The sequence below is a fragment of the Octopus sinensis genome, linkage group LG17, assembly GCF_006345805.1.
Source record: "Octopus sinensis linkage group LG17, ASM634580v1, whole genome shotgun sequence".
Classification (NCBI taxonomy): Eukaryota; Metazoa; Mollusca; class Cephalopoda; order Octopoda; family Octopodidae; genus Octopus; species Octopus sinensis.
In genome coordinates, this window is record NC_043013.1 from 25,833,160 (window position 1) to 25,843,104 (window position 9,945).

At 36.3% G+C, this 9,945-nt stretch overlaps 1 pseudogene; it reads left to right on the forward strand.

Moving 5' to 3' along the window:
• The first annotated feature begins 1,631 nt into the window (after nucleotides 1–1,631).
• Nucleotides 1,632–2,647, forward strand: LOC115220786 (annotated as a pseudogene).
• Nucleotides 2,648–9,945: the final 7,298 nt, after the last annotated feature.

Sequence of the window (9,945 nt, forward strand, 5' to 3'; positions counted from 1 at the left end):
TAACACAAACACACGCAAATATTAAAAAGAGATTCCCAAGAATTCATTAAAAGACAGTCCCAATCACTGCTATAATCCATAACGAGTCACTTTTAGCTCACTTGACAATTTCTTCTTCTTCTTCTTCTTCTTCTTCTTCTTCTTCTTCTTCTTCTTCTTCTTCTTCTTCTTCTTCTTCTTCTTCTTCTTCTTCTTCTTCTTCTTCTTCTTCTTCTTCTTCTTCTTCTTCTTCTTCTTCTTCTTCTTCTTCTTCTTCTTCTCCTTCTCTGCCAAGGATTCACAACGCCCTCGAACCCACAAGAGTAAACAAGAGAGACAGAGACAGACAGAAACAAGGAAAATGCCCCTTGTATTTGAATACTATGCAAATATTCTTTTAAAAAACTTTTCTTTTAATTTTTCTAAAATTTAATTGTTTTCTATACTTACAGTTGAAAAAGTCTCAATGACTGAAACCGGTACTGAAATGTTCTTTATAAAATTATTTTAGCATTTTCTACCTTGACTTTCTTTTTCATATATATCTACTCTACTGGTGTTCCTTTTCAACCTTCTACGTGCGTACACATACATACACACACTACACATATGTGTAATAAATTATATATATATATATATAATATATAGTATATATATATATATATATATACCACCACACAACACACCACACACACACACACACACACACACCCATATATATATATATATATATATATATATATATTATATATATATCACATACATACATACATACATATATAATATAATTTAAATTAATCAGAAAATGGAGAAATCTTGATCAACAACAACTGACTAACATCTATTATTACAAAACTTTATCCCATCTAACAGCCGTTTCTGCTTCCAATGTCCCACGGTGCTGCCATTGAAAATTCTGAAGATAATAATCATCATATTTTGTAACACATCCGATTTGGAACATGGAGCTTCATCAGAGTAAAGAAAAATACATAAAAGAAAAGAGGAAGAGCCTCGAGAAGAAGAATGACGGGTTTATATATTTAAATCATACCATTTTGCACTGTAGCACTACAGGACGTTGAGTAAATGACTAAACTAGAAATATCAATTGGTGGGTTAATCTTTCTTTAGGGGTAACAGGGTGTATGAATAATAAAAAAGTAAAATACTTTACTATAACTGGATACGTCAATAGGTCTAGAAAAAGAGGGAGTGATAGTGTCATAACGTTTAGAAGTAATCATAATAGTTCTTGAGATTATGTTAATAGTACTAATTAATAGTTTATCCGAATAAAATGCCCATCAGTTAATTACAATTATTTACTTACTGATATATTGTAAAGAGCAACCCCTATTGCCCGTAATAGGATTGACCAAAGTCCAACTTTCGATATAATTGGTCTGTTAAATTTAAAAACAAAAGACAAGCTATTAAAACCGTTATACGGGTAGATGTATTAGGTTGTCAGGAAAGTTCTTGCGGAATTTTAAATTTTGGTTTTAAATGATGTATTTTCAAATTAATTTTCGTTACATTACTTTGACTTAATATATCATTTTAAAGCATGTTTTTCGCTCTATCTAATCCTATTTCTCTGTTTCTTTTTGAATAATTAGGCCATTTTTTTCCAGAACGTTGAATACAACATGGACAAAAAGCAAATTCGTAAAATTTTCTTATTCCAGTTCAAGCCAGGCCGAAAAGCTGCTGAAACAGCTTGCGATATCAACGATGCGTTTGGCCCAGGAACCACTAATTAACGTACAGCACAATGGTGGTTCAAGAAATTTGGTAGCGGTGACGAGAGTCTTGAAGATGATAAGCGTAGTTGTCGGCCATTGAATATTGACAACGATCAACTGAGGGCCTTAGTGGAAGCCAATCCACGCACAACTGTTCGAGAGCTTGCTTCTGAATTAGACGTAACGTAAACGACAATTTCCAACCACTTGAAAGAGATTGGAAAAACAAAAATACCTGAGAAATGAGTGCCACATGAATTGAACGACAACCAAAAATAACACCGTTTTGAAGTGTCGTCTTCCCTTCTTTTATGCAACAAGAACGACCAGTTTTTCGACCGGATTGTGACTTACGATGAAAAGTGGATTCTTTATGACAACCGGCGATGCTCAGCTCAGTGGGTGGAAGCCGACGAAGCTCCAGGATACTTCCCGAAGTCAAAGTTGCACCAAAAGAAGGTCATGGTGACTGTTTTGTAGTCTGCGGCCGGTCTCATCCATCACAGCTTTTTGGATCCAGGCGAAACCATTACGGTGGAGAAGTACTGTCAGAAAATGGATGAAATGCATAAGAAACGCCGACAACAGCCAGCATTGGTCAATAGAAAAGGACCAGTTCTTCTCCACGACAACGCTCGGCCGCACGCCGCACAACTGAGTCTGCAGAAGTTGAACCAATTGGGCTACGAAACTCTGCCTCATCCGCCATACTCATCAGACCTCTCGCCTACCGACTACCACTTTTTCAAGCATCTCGACAACTTCCTGCGTGAAAAGTGCTTCAAAAACAAGACGATGCCAAACACGCCTTCAACGACTTCATCGCCACCAGAACGCTGGATTTTTACGCTACTGGCATAAATAAACTTGTTTCGCGTTGGCAAAAGTGGGCTGATTCTGATGGTGTTTATTTCGATTAAAAAAGTTTTGTTTGAGCCGAGATATGTGCATCTGAATTTAAAGGTTAAAAGCCGCAAGAACTTTCTTGACAACTTAAATAAAAAAGTAAATAAAAAGTAAAAGTCTGGAGAAGTAATGTATGTTATAAGTGGCCCAAAGCCGCGTAAGACATTATAAATAAAAAAACAAGCAAACATGTAAACAGGCACCATGCGAAGGAATGAACATCGCCCGAAGTGTCGTTAAAACCTAGAGATCGCTATTTGGACTATTGCGGGTTAAGGCGTTTGGGGCAGAATTGTACAAAAGCTTTATAAAATAGGAGAGATTAGTAGATAAAGAAAGGAAATGAATTAGTAGGGAAGGGAAGAGGGAGGGGGATAAAAGTGGAACTACTGTTAAGGGGAGACTACCGTTAAGGGAAGTTAATGGCTAGGGCAACAGAATCTAACTTTAGAAGTTGACTTCGTATTATAATTCTCTAAATGAAGGTCACTGCCCTAGCCGTAGTTCTACTTTTATCCCTCCTCTTCCTTTCCCTGGTAATTAATTTCCTTTCTTTATCTACTAATCTCTCATTCCTATTCTATAAGGCTTTTGTCCAATTCCTCACCCCTCCAATCGCTTGATGGAAACGATCGTACTGCATCATTTCTTGACATCCTGTTGCTTATTTTGATTTTATTCACCTAACTTCGAGCTGTGGGTAATACCGGACTGACTTGGTGCTTCAACTTAAGTACCTAATTCAACTGAATCTCAGTTATTTCTCTCTCTCTCTCTCTTTATATATATATATATATATATATATATATATATATATCTATATATATATACATATATATATTATATATATATATATAATATATATATATATATATATATATTATATATATATATATATATATATATATAATTATATATATATAAATATAATTTATAATAAGGATAATATCGATATTATCAAGTGGCCAGCATGGGAATAAATACCATACAACGGTAATAATTTTTACAAAACTATAATAAGGGTATCTGAGAGACACCACCATGCCGAAATAGCAGTCAAGACCCTGACTCTAAAAACCATCATAAATGTTCATATCACACCATGAGATAAGGCAGAGAGACAAAATAAACTAGCAAAAAGATATTACTGGATAATTCAAGATCCTGGGTTTCTAGCTTTGCTTCAAATAAACATATGTTTACTCCATAACAAGTATGTTATATACACGACAAGTACCAGTAATTCATATATAAATTATATATATTTAGCACTGATAATTAAAGTAAATTTAGAAGTGGTTGAAATGGAGTCTAAATTTCATATCTGTCCTGATCCTATTATCAGCTTTGCACGGGGCTGACCCCCAAACATTCAGACAGCTGCAACACCTTAAAACACTTTTGCAATATTTTTACAACACTATCATAGGACACCGGCTCCCGACTCCCGGCCCCACACCGCCTCTATCTACATTCCAAACAGGCATAAAAATATAGACACAGAAATAGCAGAAGTATGAATAACCTAATTGGTTTGAAACACCTTGCAGAGATACACACCATTAATGAATGATGAATGCTGCGAATCAATAAGCAGCTTGCTCCCAACTGGGCCAACGCTGTTAACATCGCTGGAGTCGTTTCCAGAATCTATATATATATACGAACCTAGCCGACGAGGAAACCTTTTCATGATCACTTTAATTGCTAGAAATAATAGCAGCTAAATCTTCGAATTACATCGTACTATCTTTAAAAAAAATGTAGCCCTTGATATGTTAACATGAGGGATGGTTATGATTGGAAGGCTTTAATCATAGAATGCTCAGACTGGATTTACCTTGGGCTAAACAACAATTCCAGTAACAGCAGCAACAACATCAATAGTTGTACAAACGAGTAAATGAAAGTGTCTTTACTTGGTGGTGCAACTTGCAAGAAATAGGCAATTAAAGCTCTTTCAAATAACAGCCAACGGTCTTAGAAAAAAGAAAAACAAATCGAACAATGTAGATAAAGAGATGTAATAATGACGGCTGTAACACCTTTGGTCTTTGGTTTACAGGATCAAGACGGACCTAGGGCTAAACAAGAGATACAAGAAATCTGATTTGATGATAAAGAATATGCAACGTGTCCTGTCTATCATAGCTGTTGGTTCTCATCCTATTTGACTTCGTGGTATGTACGTTGGAGAATGTCATAAAGCAATATAAAAACTTATAAGTGGATTGGAAATTAGCTAAACAAGGTTATTTGTGAAGTTCGCATAAAAATCGCATAGTATAAAAATATAGGCAGCTAAGCCCTTTTCCATAATACATACATACATACATATCCAAATTGAGGGAATGGAACGGATAAAATGCAGGCTACATATGTTCCTCAGCTAGCTATCTTCTTGATGTAACAATTACTCCTATCCCTTGGAAAATAAATGCTTCACTAAAAATATTGTATATAAATGCACAGTCTCCATAGAGGATTCCAAGTGTGTATATATTGGCTCATGGAGTACCAACTTCAGGGCGAGAAACGTTAATCACTACTCTAGCTTTAAATCTCAAGCGAAAACTAACGGTTTTCTCTATCTAGACTCACTCATATCCTCATACATGACTCAGTTTGCATACAATATGAAATGGTCCAGTGTTACGTATGCTAAGCTGTATAGCGGTTATAACCTCAAATACGATCTCTGCATTGCAGAAGTCTTGTCTATTATGCAATGCGACTATTGCATAAACGAACGGAGTGCTCTCATTCTTAACTGTAAGCACAAATTACGTAACACGTTCTTAAAGTACAAATGTTAGTGTCTCACCCAGAAATCTCCCTTCATCTAATCTTCCTTCATCACTTCTATTTTGATTTCTCCTAAGTATTTATAACCATTACTTTTTCGAGTAATTTTTAAAATATATTTTTTTTACTTTATTTGTGGTCTCCTTATGTTCTCTTCTACTTTTTACCATTTCCTTTATATAATCCCGTATTTATTTATTTATTTATTTACTTATTCTTTTCCCCTCTTTTTCTTTTTCCTTTTTTCTTTTTCCCTTTTTTAAAACCCTCTTTACTCTTTTTCTTTTTCTCTCTCTTTGTTTCTTGTTTTCTTTTTGTTCTCGTAGGTACACGTATATACTTGCATACCTACCTTTTGTATATCTGGACATATGCATAGTTATATATGTATACGCGCGTGTGTATGCGGGTGGAGTCATATGCCTCTGAGCACTCAAGCATATTTGTATATACATTTACATCGAAAGGAGTGTCTACATGCGAGACACACGCTCATGTAAGCATGTGTTTGGGTGTTGCTTGAGCATGTGTTTGGGTGTCAATTTTCTGTTCGCATTGATTTCATATTCAGTATAATGATACACTTTTATAGGCTAATTAATGATGTGAAAGTAATTTTCGCTATATATCAATAAACAAAGAGTTATTTATAATTAAAGTTTGAAAATTTTGGTAATTTTAGTCAATCGTAAGCCACAGACACCCGTGCTATTTTCAGGATATTGACGACAAAATGTGCAGTCACGACCTCGGCGTAATTTGAACTCAGAACGTAGCGACGGGCGAAATACCTCTAATCTTTTCGTCCAGCGTGTTAACCATACTTTTCTACTAATGGCACAAGGCCTGACATTTTTGGGGACGAAGCTAGTCGATTAGATCTACCCCAGTACGCAACTGGTACTTAATTTATCGACCCCGAAAGGATGAAAGGCAAAGTTGACCTCGGCAGAATTTGAACTCAGAACGTAGCAACGGGTGAAATACCGTCAAACGTGCTAACGATTCTGCCAGCTCGCCGCCTTAAGCCAAATCATAATAATAATAATAATAATACTCATGGGAACTGCCCATATCCTACGTAAAATACTGTCTATGTAATCTCAAATTTTAAAACAAACTTATAATTTTCTTATGTTTTCTTAAACATACTCTAGAACAATACTATGTACAAAACTAATTATATAACACCCTAGGCATAACACCAACATGTACTTCTAACTTGTTGTCTCTTGAGGTCTCTGGGTGAGACTTGGAGTCAACTTGTGCAAATACAAAGCAAAAGTTAAACATATAATAATAATAATAATAATAATAATAATAATAATAATAATAATAATAATAATAACAATAATAATAATAATAATAATCCTTTCTATTGAAATTTCGTGGGAGGGGCTAAGTCGATTACATCGGCCCCAGTGTACAACTAGTACTTATTTTTTCGACCCCAAAATGGATGAAAGGCAAAGTCGACTTTGACTTTTATCCTTTTTGGAGTCGAAAAAATAAGTACCAGTTGAACAGTGGGGGCGATGTAATCGACTTAGCGCCTTCCCCCAGAATTACTGGCTTTGTGCCATAATTTGAAATCAATATTCTTTTCTACTCTAGGCACAAGGCTCGAAATTTTAGGGGAAGGGGAGTCAGTCGATTAGATCGACTCCAGTACGCAACTGGTACTTAATTTATCGAGCCCGAAAGGATTAAAGGCAAAGTCGACTGCGGCGGAATTTGAACTCAGAACGTAACGGCAGACAAAATACCGCCAAGCATTTCGCCCGACGTGCCAACGCTTCTGCCAGCTCGCCGCCTTAATTTGAAATCAATATTAAGAATTCATTATTAGCCTCTGCGCAGATGCACTTCTGTTTGCACTTCAGTCCCTGGCGACTTAAAAGGTTTCCCAACCTGTCTCTCTTCCCCCTTAATAACAAAGTGACAGCATTTTTTTCAATGCCAGATCAATGATCTGGTCAGTTATCGGGACAATGACACAAAAAGTCACAATGCCATATGTGAGTGAATGATTTTACATTACTGTTCATCGATGCTTATGAAAAATGGATAATCTTATGAAACTGGTTTCTATTTTAAAACATTTTCTTTCTCATATAACACGATTTCTTCTAGCATCAGTTTCAAATGAAAATCCCAGATTATTAAATTTTCAACTCTATAAATATACATCATTTAGAATATAGTTTCTAAAATTAGAATCTTGTGTAAGGATATTGATTCTATCGTCTGAGACTATGCTTTCTATCAGACGATAAATTATAGTTCTTAATGAGAATTTTGATGTGACAGACGGGAGAAGAGAGGGGAGGAGGAACCAATAAAATCTGCTTAAAATATTTCACCAGCTTTTACAACACTCTCCCAGCTAAACAGAAACTGTCCGCACAATTAGCTAATGTGTTAACACACCTAGAACAATTCCCAAAACACCACTAACACTTTACTAAGTTACCTACACAGATCGCTAGCGCCCAAACACGCACCAAACTAAAATGCGAATACACTTGATGTTTTAAGAGATTTAAGTAACACGTCAATACGCTCAGTCTGAGCTGTGACGCGGCTGGAAATCTCCAGATACAGGTTCGATTCGCTACACTGCTCTTTCTTTTTACATTACTATTTTCAGTTTTTACATCCTTAATTTCTGATTGGAGTCAATGACATAGCTAACTTACCCACATACCAAAGTATGACAAAAATCCCTACTCAATGTCTTGACAGTATCATATATCTCAGCCTTCGCAGCTCGTGTCACAATATATTTGCTAAAGTATCAACACATCTGGTTATGTAACAGCATTGTTTATTGTTAATAAAAAAAAAATCCATCAGAAAGTGGACAATGATGTTTGCTGGAATGGCATGGCGCCAACCTAAATGCCTCACAAAATTCAATTTCCGTGAAGGCGGCAAGCGGCAGAATCGTTACCGCGCCGGATCAAATGCTTAGCGGCATCTCACTCATCTTTACTTTCTGAGTTCAAATTCCTCTGAGATCGACTTTACCTTTAATTCTTTTGGGGCCGACTAACGTCTTCCTAGCTTTGTGTCGAAACTTGAAAGCAATGTTTAGCTTTGGTAAGGCCGCGAGCTGGCAGAATGGTTAGCTCGTCGGACAACATGTCCCTTTTTAATAAACCATTCTGCTGAAATTTTGTGGGGAGGGGGCCAGTCGATTACATCAACTCCAGTGCGTAACTGGCGCTTATTTCATCGACCTCGAAAAGATGAAAGGCAAAGTCGAGCTCGGCGGAATTTGAACTCAAAACACAGCGACGGGCGAAATGCTGATAAGCATTTTGCTCGGCGTGCTAACGATTCTGCCAGCTCACCACCTTCATAATAATAATGATAATAATAATAATAATAATCCTTTCTATTATAGTCACAAAGCATGAAATTTGGTGGGAGGGGGGGTTTAGTCCTATCGACCCAAGTGTATAACTGGTACTTAAGGATGAAAGGCAATGTCCACCGTTCTGGAATTTGAACTCAGAACGTAGCGACGGGTGAAATACCGCTAAGCATTTCGTCCAACGTGCTACCGATTCTGCCAGCATGTCACCTTAATAATAATAATAATAATAATGATAATAATAATGATAATGATAATGATAATGATAATAATAATAATAATAATAATAATAATAATAATAATAATAATAATAATAATAATTTATTTATTTATTGTCCACAGGGAGCTAAACATAGAGGGGAAAAATGACAGACAAAGGGTTTAAGTAGATTACATCGACCCCAGTGCATAACTGGTACTTATTTAATAATAATAATAATAATAATAATAATAATAATAATAATAATAATAATAATAAATGCCCTGATGCAGTACCAGGCAGTGGCTCTCATGGCTTCTGATCTTAACTGATTGGAAGTGTTATCATGTACATTGTTTTGTCTTGGTATAAAAGATGGGCTACAGCAAATATTCTGCTCAATACCACAGATTTGCTTGTCAGTTGTTTGGCCTTAACCAGTTGAGCATGTCCCTTAGTGGCTGACGATATGTGCATCTCTGATCACGAGCAAAAGTAGTGGGGGAGCATCATGGCCATGTGTTGAGAGGGATTCTTTGGGGTTTGAATAATTCACCTCTGGAAACATAGGTGTTTCGTTCAACATCCTAAAGCAACCCTTATTCAGGGACCTTTTGAGCAGGATGGGCTACTCAACCTGAAGAAAATTCTAACTGGGCTCCACCTGCAAGGTCATGTGCTGTTTATCTTGATATGAGATCACCATGTCGCGCACATATGGTTGTGATGCATGTGCCTGGTGTACCTTTATCAGACGGGTAGTCATGATGGGTATATTGGGCTTCGTATATTTTACCCCAGTGTCACTTTGATGGCATGAACTGCTCTCTCACTCAATAATAATAATAATAATAAGAGCCTTTTCTACTCTAGACACAAGGCTCGATTTTGGGGGAGGGGACCAGTCGATTAAATCAACCTCAGTACGC